Source organism: Rhea americana, unplaced genomic scaffold (genome assembly GCF_003343005.1).
Source record: "Rhea americana isolate MKP2758 unplaced genomic scaffold, rheAme1 scaffold_70, whole genome shotgun sequence".
NCBI classification, from domain to species: Eukaryota; Metazoa; Chordata; class Aves; order Rheiformes; family Rheidae; genus Rhea; species Rhea americana.
In genome coordinates this window covers 876245-888255 of record NW_028186868.1, presented here as the reverse complement: position 1 = coordinate 888255, position 12011 = coordinate 876245, and the positions used below count along the sequence as shown (strand labels likewise).

The 12011-nt window shown below is 45.0% G+C and overlaps 1 protein-coding gene across 1 annotated transcript in view; it reads left to right on the top strand.

Moving 5' to 3' along the window:
* Nucleotides 1–12011, top strand: part of ABTB3 (ankyrin repeat and BTB domain containing 3) — a 183359-nt gene that overhangs the window by 107517 nt on the left and 63831 nt on the right.

The following is a 12011-nucleotide window of genomic DNA, read 5'->3' as shown; positions in this document are numbered from 1 at the left end:
TTATCTTGGAGGAAGAAAGAAAAGGAGGCAGTTCTAATTGAATGAGATTTTCTACAGTTTATCAACATTAATAATTAAAGTATTTTAACTATGCAGAATAATTAGAATTTAAAAATACACATATGCAGAGGAAGGACTTCTCTTGCTCTCAGTTTTTTCTGGGATCCTCACACATAACAGCATGATCAGCTGCTGAGCTGCTAGAAACTTTGAAAGTGGGAAATGAAATCTGTCTCTTGGAAGATGACAGCTGGCAAACTGAGCCTTTTACTGGCCAACATCTATGTTTCTGTTCAAATCTTTTAGTTTCATGAGGATCTTTGCATCTGTCTCAGGTGAAGGATAGAATGATTTGTCCTATGTGTAAAGTGTTGAGTGTTGTTGTATCTTCAACTTCTATTATATATGCTACTGTCATTCATCCGCTCCCCGTGTGGTCAAGGACAGGTCCTCAGCATTGGATGCTGCTCCCCAAGGGGCTGGTGACCACTGATGGCTTTCAGAAGCAGACTGGAGATGCCCCTTGGTCTAGGTGGGTTGTGCCCATCCTTTCTAAGAAGGAAGTCAGATGAAGACCTGTGCCTCACCCTGAGTGAGAGAGAGCAGGGCTTTTTTTTCCTCACAAGCTCAGAGCTCAGCCAGAGTTTTTAAAGAGATTTAAGTAGATCAGAGCTTTTAACTGCTGAAAGGCAGAATGGCCTGCTCAGAGGGGGGATGGTCTCAGCCCCACGTCAGCATTGCTGGTATCGTCAGCGCTGTTTGTGTTGAGTTCTCCYGGTTTTAACTGAGGTGGCACAAGCAATCCCTGCGAGGAAGGAGCCACTTCGTAGCTTCTACCTGTGATTTGAAACATTCTGGAGGAATTGATCATTTCAGTACACTAAAAGGCTTGGGGTTTTCCCCCCATGTTTCATTCTTTTCTGAGCAAATAGCTGAGGACAGACAGGGCGATTATTTATGGGAGGGCTGAAAATTCTCTGGGAAGAAGTTCTACCTTTTGGTTGTAGTGTGCAAGGAATTGCTGCTTTCTTTGACACTTGTGTTGCTTGGTTTGGCTGTGTCATTGTTTTAAGTAATATAAAAATTGTCCATAGTGGCAGACAGGAGCCTTATTTGCTGTCATGCTGATGTGGAATTGCTTCCTATAGTGCTTCTGTGAGTATTTTTGAGGACTTCTTTGGAGTAACTGAACAGCTTGTTTATTTCTCTGTTCTGAAGTTGGCAAAGCAACCAGTGTAATCTGTCAGAATCGGCTGGCCCAGAAATGCTGACGTGGGCATCAGCAAGCATCTTTTCAGCCMTAAATCTGTGGAACGTATTGATAGGCTCTGCGGGTTTGCAGAGCTCTCATCTGGGCACGTTCATCTGACGAATGGGACCGCAAGGCAGAGGCTGGGGCAGGAGCTGCCCAAACTTTCATTTCCCAGTCCTGCTGTTATTCTGAATCGTGACCTTTGGCAGTGATAGCTGAAGTTCACAGCTGTCTGGATTGCCAACAGCAAAAGCAGATGATATTACCATTCATTACTTCAGTGCTATTTATGTGAGGTGCTCTGTAGATGTATTAGAAAAGACCGTTTAGGTGAGCTGTGTCTCGCTGAGGGATGACAGGGGAAGAGAAAAGGGAGTCAAGGTGGGATGAAGAGGATGGCTGTAGCAGGGTGGTATTGACATAGTTTTCAATTGGCTACGTGCTGATGGGTTACCTCCAAGGGTGTGCGCTTGCTGCAAAGCAAACTGACTATTGGGATGCAGTTACACTGCAATCGGAGGTATCATTAAACTCTAGATGACATGGCCATGGTAATTTTAAACTTCAATAGCTCTCGAAACAAGAGTAACGAAACTGCTCTACTGTGAGCTTTAGTATGGGCGGGCTGCTAAGTAAGCGCTCCTTGATGCCTGTGCAGAGCTGCAGCTGCAGCCCGTGCTGCCGCCGCTGAGCAAGGCAGTGATGCTGGAGACGAGAAGGATAGTCCAAGCGGCAGTGAAATCTCTTCATGGCAGAGCAGGCACAGCTGGCCTTGGGCACTTYGCTCCAGTCTCGCACAAACCCTGCTGGCGTGAGATCAGTGGTGCTTTATTCTCGTCTAGTGGGTTTCCTAGGAAGGAGGCGAAGGTCTTGATGCTGCTTGTCACCACATCATTCCTGGCATTCCCAGGCAGGCTCTCCAGAGATGCCCTGGGAGAAAACCCACATCGCTCTGCTTACGGCAACACAGTGGGGAGAACCAGAAGAGAGATGCGGATGGGCAGAAAAGCACCGTGTGTGTTCATGAACTAAATAAGTATAAATTGTTTACTTTTGAATAACGACAAATATATCTGGAAGTAGGAAATGAGTTGTAAGGCACCTACATCTGTTTTGTCTAATTAATACTTAGTATCATGTTAATAACTTCAGTGATATTAACATTTCATATATTAATAGTGTGTTGGCATATCTTTAAGTTAGGATAATAAATGAGATGTAGAAATAGTGTTGCTGACTTAGAGAAAATTAAAGCAAGGTTTTATCTGTAGGACTCACAAGGAGAATGTAAATAGAGACCTAATTCTGTAATGCAATTACAGAGGTAATACGTGATTCCAAGGAAAAAACTTGAAAAATTAATGTGAAGCTTTATTCATTAAAATATAATGAACATGGCACAAAGTTAAGGAACAACAATAAATTTGGCCTATGTTATATTGGTATTTAGTATTCAGGAATTGTAATTGCCTACTACGGTGTGTTTTAAAATAATGTGATTTCATTTGAAATGCTTATTATATAGAGAACATTGGGAAGAACTGAAGCACAGAAAAAATAATGAGATTTTAAACAGTAGCCTGACAGTATTTCATTATATATTCTTGGAGAAAATATTTCATATTTTTTTTCAGTTTTTCCGAAACCTTCTCATATTTGCAGACCAGACCTGGAAGAAAAGGGGAGTTCATCTATTCTTTAGAAAGTTTGGGAAATTCTTCTAGATTCCTAGTTCTTCCCCTTTTTTTTCCCTTCCCCTTCAGACATGGGAAAATGAACAGGGAAAAAAGGGATTACAATGAGAGCTTTGGGTTTTGAGAGATCACACGACAGTGTATTTTGACTTCTGATTTTTTTTTTCTAACTTCTATATGTGTGCGTTTGCTATCCACAAACGTTTATGTTTTATTTAACTGTAGCATTGTAACACACCTATGCATCACCCATCTAAAAATACTGGTGCCCACTTGTAGACTAGATGCAGAAAAGACAGAGCTTTCAGCTGGAGGTGGCTAGTGTTTTACTGGGTTGAGAAGGAACCTCTCTCTTCCTTGGGTGTCCATGTGTGCATGATGACACAGGAATAGCAGAGGCTCTGGTCATCAACCCTGGCACCAAAATATTTAACACTGACGACAAGGAGGTGTTAGTGCAGAGCCAGGCTGGGAGACCCGTCCCATGCTGCAGTGTAAATGCAAAGAGCTCTGGAAGGACTGTTGCATTTGAGCTGCACCATGACATTCACTGTGGGTGCCCAACTGTATGCAAGTTAGAGCGGAAGACTGTTTTGGGCTTGCTTTGAGTCAAAAGATGGCCAGCTGACTGTCAGCTTGGGTAGGAAGCTGGCCACCCAGCCTTGCATGAACCACAGCGCCTGGAACCCATGGTGGTGTTACTCTGAGCATTAACCACAAGGCATAGGCATTTTTGCTTCAGGATAAAAATATCCTGAACATAAGAAAAAATATCTAGGATAATCTGAAAATGTGGATGTGACTTAATAGGTGCACTGCTGAACTCAGGGCTTTTTTAGCTTCTGAACACTGTTTAACTCCCAGGAGCTTCCAAATTTTATGTTCAGGCCACTATATTCTCCATCTCACCACTCAGTTTTGAGCAAGGTTTTCCTTTTGCCGTTAGAGAAATACTCTCCTTCCCCATCATCCTCTGTCCTTATTTTTGCCTCTGCAGTCCTGAATGTAAGTGTTTCCAAAATAACAGATTCCCAGCAGATTTTGGCACCCTTTTAGAGATGAAAGAAAGGGTTACTACTTGAATGTAAGTAGGAATGTGATTGTACATACCAATGCTGTTTTTCAYTTCTCCTCGCAGTTCTAGCCAAGCAAATGATGGAAGTCAGCATCTCCTCCCATGCCTTTTTATCTAGTCTCAATCCTCTGCAACTAGCAGGATGGAGCACTGCGGGAGCCATACAGCAAATTGATTCATGTCCTGCAAATAAGAGGTTAAACCCAGACTTGGAAGACAATATCAGGGTAAAGGTGTCTGCTGGCAGGGTGGCATTTGAAGGAGAGTTGTTATAAGTGCTGTGTTTATTTACAGCCAGAACAAAAGCACTATTAGGTGTTTTTCTCAGACTAAGCAGTGCCATAAAGAAATACCAAGCTTATTCTGTATGAGCTATTATGTTAATCTAGTRCAATGCAGAGCTAAGCAAAGATCCTAGCCGAGTGCCAAAATCCGTATAGCAGTACCTCCATTCAGGSTAAGGTTCATCCATAAAGCTGACAGCTTGAGCGGGTACTTTGTGGATGTGACGATGCTTTTTCTAGTCCGGAGCCTCCGCTGGGTTGTTTCACAAGATCTCTACGTCCTCATTCTGTCCACCACTTTCTGGGCTCCTTATTTGCAGTTCCTCCTCACTGCCATCCACACTTCATCTGCTCTTCTTTTAAAACCTAAATAAAGAAGCTGTTGAGGTACCCCTTCACCCTCCCTAGCAGAGAAAACAAAACAGATTAATGCCATGATTAAGTGTTAGCTGCCCTCTTGTCTCACTTGGTTTCTCTAGCTGCTATTCCTTTCTCCTTGCGTCCCCCTCCTGGTGATGGACCCTGTGCCCTTACCTGTTTCCCATTCTTGGAGTGGGTCTGAGTGCAAGAAGAGTTTATGCCAGTCACTTAATAGGCCCCACTAAAACCCTGCATTTCTTCCCTTCCCCTGCCATGGGCAGTGTCATAAACCTTGATCAAAACAATACATTTGCTTATCAACCGAAACAAAGCAGGGGAGGTGATTATCTGAGAGCAGCAGTCTGCACACCTGCGAGGAGTCATCTAGTCTTTCATTTTGCTGCTGGCCAGCTTTCACTTCSCTGCTGACCAGGTGGATGTATTTCTTCCTTGAGTTACAAGAGCTGAGCTCACGCTTACGTGGGTCCCAGCTTGCTTTCAGTGCAYTGAAAGTCATCTTCAGCTGGTATGCTGAGCCAGGTTATGTGGAGCTCTTAATTCAGATTTGAGGACATGCATCCGTGTCAGRCYAAAGAAAATCCCAAGGGACAGTGGCCCAGAAAGGCAGCGGTCCGCAAAGTGGAAGCTCAGCCTTGGGTCAGCAGATGAATAGCTCATTGGAGCTGAGGGCTATTTTATTTGGAACTGATACAGTATAAGGAGAATCAAGCAAGAACATCATACTTGGCTCATCGGATAGGAGAATTTGAAGGTAGTAGTATTTATTATAATAGGTATGTGAAGTTCAGAAGGTTTAATTATTGTTGTGGCTTTTTCATGAGCTGTATCCAATCCTTAACTCCTATCTTCAAAGGCTCTGCAAATGTTAAATCGCAAAGAAACGCGTGCTCTGTAATATAAATAGAATATACTTCTAATGATAGATAAGCTGAGATAAAAGGTTAAATGATCTGTTTGAGGCCATGGGGGAGTCACTGTTAGGAAATCAGCTGCTCCTATCTCCGTCCTGTTTTTKGGGGCTGATTTCAATGTTTTGGACCACAATTTCTTCATTTGCTCTTGTGTAGGAGAGATTAATGACTATTAAGAAAAGAGTGCYGAGCATAGCAAGGAGCAGATTTACTTAGGGGCATGACATGGGTACCACAGGGAGGTGGGCGTGACGGAAGTGGTAGAGAAGTTGTCCGTGAGGGAAGTTACTGCAAGATAATTCAGACAGTGACTCTGTACACATGGGATATTCCAGCTGACTGTGCAATATGGCAGCYTAAGTGCACACTTAGCCCAAGATCTGTGACTCCTGAATATGGAGTAAGGTACCTTATGCTAAGAGAGCRCGTGCAATGGAGTCCATTATAGGCCACAGCTAGCGTGCACCCCCAGTGTCTACGTTTCCTGGTATAGCTGTGTCTTGAGTTAGTGGGAGAAAGACCTTTGAGCAATCATTTGAGGAAGGGTTTTGCTCAAGCAGTTTTTCTTCAGCCGAGGTTTGAAAAATACAGATTAATGCCATACCAGAGGCAGAGTAAACACAGGAGGGGAGCAGTGCAACCGAACTCAAAAGCATACGGCTGGTTCAGGTGGCTGACTGAGCAGATGWCTCGAGGCAGTCTGCTGTGATACAGGAGACGCAGTTGAAGTACTCATATTCACCTGCACTCATATGCTTAGAGGCATACGCCTGGGTGAGCTCTGCGCTCCTCTAGCAATACATCACTGGTACAGAAACCAAACGCAGCAGGGAGGGAGAAAGGGGAGAGAGGCTTAGGTACGATATGGAAAGGATGCAGACCAAGGCAACCGTCAGGCAATCTGATGGAACAGACTCTGGTTTGTAATCAGGGTTATAAATCTCATTTTCAGTGCAGTCTCTCCAGAACTGGTCGTGAACAAAAGCTATAGATCCAAACACTTTTACCCCGAGGTGCGAAATGAATCCAGACCGATACTGTGAATTTTGAATCTGGCTTGCATACTTGGAAGGGGGCAAACTTTGAAAACTGCTGGCCATGCCATGGAAGAGCGCACTGGGGAGTCCAGCTTAGGGGCTGGTACTTCTCCTTGTGATAATCCAAACAGAAGACAGGAGGCAGTGAAGGACTCCAAGGACAGACACAGAGCTCCAGTTTGTGGCCCTCGTCCACTTTTGAAGAGAAAACATTCATCCAAGTAGTGCAGTGAAGCCAGAATACTACTGCTGTCAGCAAGCTGTGCAGTCAGGCCAGGCAGGGTGGTGGGTCCCAGGAGCCAACTGTGTGCATGTTTGAGAGGTTGTGGAGTCCCCTTCTCTGGAGATATTCAAGACCCGCCTGGAGGCAACCCTGTCTGCCATGCTGTATGTGACCCTGCTGAGCGGGGAGGTTGGACTAGATGATCTCCAGAGGTCCCTTCCAACCTTACTGATTCTATGATTCTTTGAAAGCACCATGGAGGAGGAAGGGCAGTGGGACTGAGCTAGTTGGCATTACCTGCAGGGTGCRTCTGCTTGGCATGCAAGAATGTGGCCCACTGCTCTGCGCCATGTCTTGAACCGGGCAGCATGACATGGTGTGGGACCCAAGCTGTTCTTCCCTCTCCTCGACCTTGAAAGAAGGAAGCAGATCTGTGTGACTTGTTATCAATGTGTAAAAATAATGTTTATAAGTTCTAAAACATTCTTGGAACCAGAAACGCTCAAGATAGGCGTTACAGGGAAGTGCTGTGTAAGGATCGATGCAGTAGCGTTTATTGGTCCTGGTTGTACAAGCACATACGTGGCTGAACACTTCATGCTTTGCATATGCTTTTATGCTTTGCAAGATAATCCCTTTGGAACCAGTGAGCCTGCTCTTGGGCAGGAATGTTTGCAGGATCGGGTCCATCATGACAGATAACATAAAATCCTTCAGGGAGCTTCTCAGAAGTAGATAAGGGAGCACCTATATTTTTCACTTTCTTCCTCTTTGTTTTTCTTCCCTTGTCCTCCTGCTCTCTCTTACAAAATTTGATATGGATATGTTATCTTGAAAGCACTGGACATTAAAATGATAAGAATGGTGATAATACCTTTTGCCTAAGCCAAGCATAGTGAAAAAGTGCTCAGCTAGTCACTGTTTAGAGAGAGGGCTTACGCAGTCCAGCTGTGCTACACASTGTTGAGTACACCACCCCCATACTGACTAAAACAGCTTAACTTTCCCTGTCACATCACATCTTTGGCTTGAARTCAGTGAAGCTGTTCCTTACATATTTGGTATTGCCTTAAACCAGGCCTGTGTCACAATGTGCGCATTACATAAAATTTTGAATCTTTAAATCAAATGCATGTGGATCTTGAGTACTGGGGCAAGTAGGAGCGCTGGGGACAGAGTGGCAGGAATTTGCACTTTGTGCATGACGCCATGGCCTTCAAGAGCAGCATCTCTGGAACTGGGGAATTTATTGGCCTTTCAGATGTGCTCAGTACTTCTAAGGCTATAAAAGACTCGCTTTATTCTCACAAGAAGCTGAGATTCTCACATCTGTACCTATCAGGAGCTGCAAGTAAAACACCAAAACCCACAAGCTGTGTGAGCTCACAAGAGCCAGCAACGCTCCGAGAGTTGCCTCACCTTGCAGAGCCTTTTGCTGTAGCTGAATGGCAGCTCTGAAGAGTGGAGACAGCAGACTTGGTGATGAATGAGGGGTTTCCCTGTCTATATTTGGCGACAGATTCTAGGTTGCCCTCAGCATTCAGATATACTGTGACTTTATGACTGACAGGGAGAGCGTGTATCAGTGTGGAGGCCAGGCTGGCTTCCCCAGCTGAGACTTCGGCTGGCTGACCAAGCGGAGGAGGCAAGGGGACTGATACATACTGGTCCATGGGAGACTGGACCAGTGAGTCGCAGTGTGGAGCTGGCTTCATGTGCAAGGGTACCTGGGCTTTGGGGCTGCTGGTGGGGTAACCTGGTCAGAATTAAAACAGACCGTGAACAACAAGTTACAAGGTAAGGGAGTAAAGTTTCTAAACTTTGAATGTTTTTGTTGGAAGAAAATGGAGAAACAAGAGCATATTAGCAAGCCAGAATGGAAGAAACAATACATAGTAGAGACTGAAGCAACAAGCGCACATCTCACGTGGATATATACTGTACACTGGGCTATTGAATGTGCAAAAGTACTACCAAAGAGTGTAYGTGCACCATTAACTCCCTTCTCCCTTCTCAGTACTGATCTTGATGCATAAATATGCTAAAACACAATTTATGCTCTGAAAAATTTGCACCATAGCTTGATGTGGTCGGAAAGGAAAAGGAGACCAGGGCAGCACAATGACTTGTCCAAGGTTATGCAGTACAATAAAATAGAAATCAGAGCTGCTCATCCTGCCTCCAGTTCTCTGTCATATAACAAGTTCATAATGCAGTATTTTATGCTTATTTACTGTCTGCTGTGAAGCTTGATGCTTTATAGGTATTGATTATTTAATCCTTGAGTTGCCTCTTGTAGATAATGTTACTTGATGTAGCAGTTATTTCAAATGAAACCATAGAAGTCATAGAAAAAGCAAAACCAAATTCTAATCCAGTCAATTCTTGGTATAATGTAACTAAGTAATGTTTATACATTTTAAAAAAACACATTAATTTGACCATAATATCATGAATTAATTTGAGTTTCTTAGGATGCAGTTCTGGAAATACCAGAAGAGAAGGATGAATYCTGGTCTCGTACTGAAGTTGATTGRGGTTTTGATTTCAGTTTCTCCAAACTTAAATCTGCATCAGCCATGATGCTGCATTGGCTGCCCTGCACGCGTCATTCTTTCTAGTTCTCTTTCTCCTTACTCGACATGCATTTTTCTCTAGTGCTGAATTTGTCATAAAACTCCTCTCTCCTGAGCACAGGCTGTGGAATATGGATGAAGTAATGTTGCTAACTGAATCTTGGKCTAAATTGTATCCCAATTTTCATTCATCATTCAGCGCAGAACTAGGARGCAGTCTCTGGAGTGTACTGTCTCAATCCACTTAAATAAGACCAGTCATGTGCTTAACTTTAAGCACATGCTTCAGTGCCTTGGGTCTAAAAAAGATAGAATTTGCTACAACTCTTTTCTCTGCTTTCCCTGTCACTGTTAAACCTGAATGTTGCAATTTGCAATTTTACACATTTTCCTCTAGAAGAAAAAGAGAGCATTATGGTTGCTTTTGGTAATATTGCTAGCAGTTAAACTGGCCCATGCTGGACTTGGAAATGTGCATCTGCTGTGACAGAATGGGATGAGAGAAGTGAGATCCAAACTTTCCTGCTGTTGCTGTTTGCCTGCAGCTAATTTTATGCAGGACTGGGTAATCATCTCAAAGGCACATCTGTTTCTGCTGTGGACCTGATCCTGCAGGCTTTCCACATGCACAGTGTCTCTCGGAAATTATGAGCGTGCAGGACTGCAAGATTGGTCCTATCCTGACAATTTCCTGGCAGAAAGAAAAGACAGAAACTATTTTTAAATGAAAGCTTTGAATCAGAAGAATATTGCAGAGTGCAGCAAAAATTGTGTCAAAACCCTAAAATCATGGACTCGGCAGTTTTCTCATGCCAGCGGTTTTTCTTCTGTTCATGGTTTTAAGACTGTTTTTGGAGGATTGGGCTGAGCGTTTTTCGGTGAGACGTTTCTGCTCTCCTTAGTGCAAATTATCTCAGCTGCAGCAGCAGCCTTCTCTGTAAGTCAAGCTGGGCAGAGGTGGTGTTCAGCGATGTACTAACGGGTGGGACTTTGCTTAACAAAAAAAAAGCTCAAAGAACCCCCAAAACTACCTTTTGTACGTTTGAAATGGATCCTTTTAAGTTTGCCCGTAAGTTCATTATTCAGCTTTTTTTAATTTTCAAATTTGGTTTTATGTTCCTACCTCAGTGTAAATGTCCAACTTTTCCTTCCAAGTTTCAATGTTCAGTGGTCATTTGGGAAAACCATATAATAGCAAATGTGTGACTTTTTCTTAGCACTGGAAAATTGTGTCCTCTATTCCCCATTATTTGCTTTTGTATAGCACAGCAATGACCCGAAGGGTTTTTGCTCAGATTTTCTTTTAAAACAAACCATCTGATTTGATCAGAGATCATTATTTTCCCCCAAAGAAGAATTTCCCGCATGGTCTGAGCGTGTGAAAACAGACCGCTTATAACCAAGATTGTTTTGCTACCTTTTATATAGTGGTCGCTAGTCAACCAACGTTAAAATTTACTGCCTCGGAGGGAGACGTCGTGGTTCGTTAGTGGCGATCCGTACCGCCTTAGAGAGCCACACTGGCTTGCGTGCGTACCCGTCTGCTGACCGGAGCTCGTTTGCTGGGCTTGCTGATCGCGGTCTGCGTACCGCAGTTTCTTTCCCGCGTCCGGAACGTGGGGAAGCCTTCAGCGCCGTGTGGAGACGACGGACGTCTTTCCAGTGGGCCGTTCTCTGGGAACCTAAACTGCTCGGGCGAGTCCCTTTCTAGCATTATCTGTTTTGCAAACATTTAAGAARTTTTGGAGGCCTGGGCTTAAAAATTGTCATTGTGGTTCGGGGTTTCTGGTAGTGTCCGGAGTCCTGGGGCCGAGGCTGCTCTGGGATCCGCAGGAGAGGTTGTGCCCGTGGAGTAAGACGGCGACGGGGGGGAACACGGCCGGGCGCTTTGGAGGACGAGGAGGGCGAAAGCCGCGCYGGGCGCCTTGGTGCAGCACCGGGATGAGCCATCTCACCCGCAGCTCGACGCAGGGCTGAGTGCTCCGAAGCACTTTTGATGAGGGGCCGTGCGGCAGCACGGCAGCGGCTGCGTCGGCGGGAAGGCTGGAGGCCGGGGGCTGCTGTTGAGATGCGAATGTAAAATAGGGCTCTCTCTCGCGCCAGAGACCGACCAGCGTGCTCCGTAAGAGCACGAATCTCGCGCTTTTTGTTTCTTCGCCCCAAATTTCGCTTTGCCCGCGTGCACATTACTTGACTGCTTGCTTTCTCGCAGCAAGAAGCTGGCTTCCCCGCCGCTGTATGCGTGTGGCTGCGGGTATGCAGCCCTTGTAAAGGGAGCCTGAGAGATTTGTGCCTCTCTGGCCCAATTTTGGGACTCGGAAGGGTTTGGCAGCCTCCCACAGTGGTCGCTGCGGCCTGGGCCCCCGCGTACCTGCTTTCTGGCGGTGCTGGGACAGGCCGGTCTGATGCTGCGTGTGGTGGTGTTCACAGAAACATCTCTCCCRCGGGCCGTCGGGGGCTTGTCTGCAACCCACGTGGGTCGCCGCAGCGTGCAAACAGCAGATGAATTCGGGGTTGGGAATGAATAACGCACGGGATCCTGTTGTACCGCTTGCTGTTTCCGTACGTTAAGTTAAAT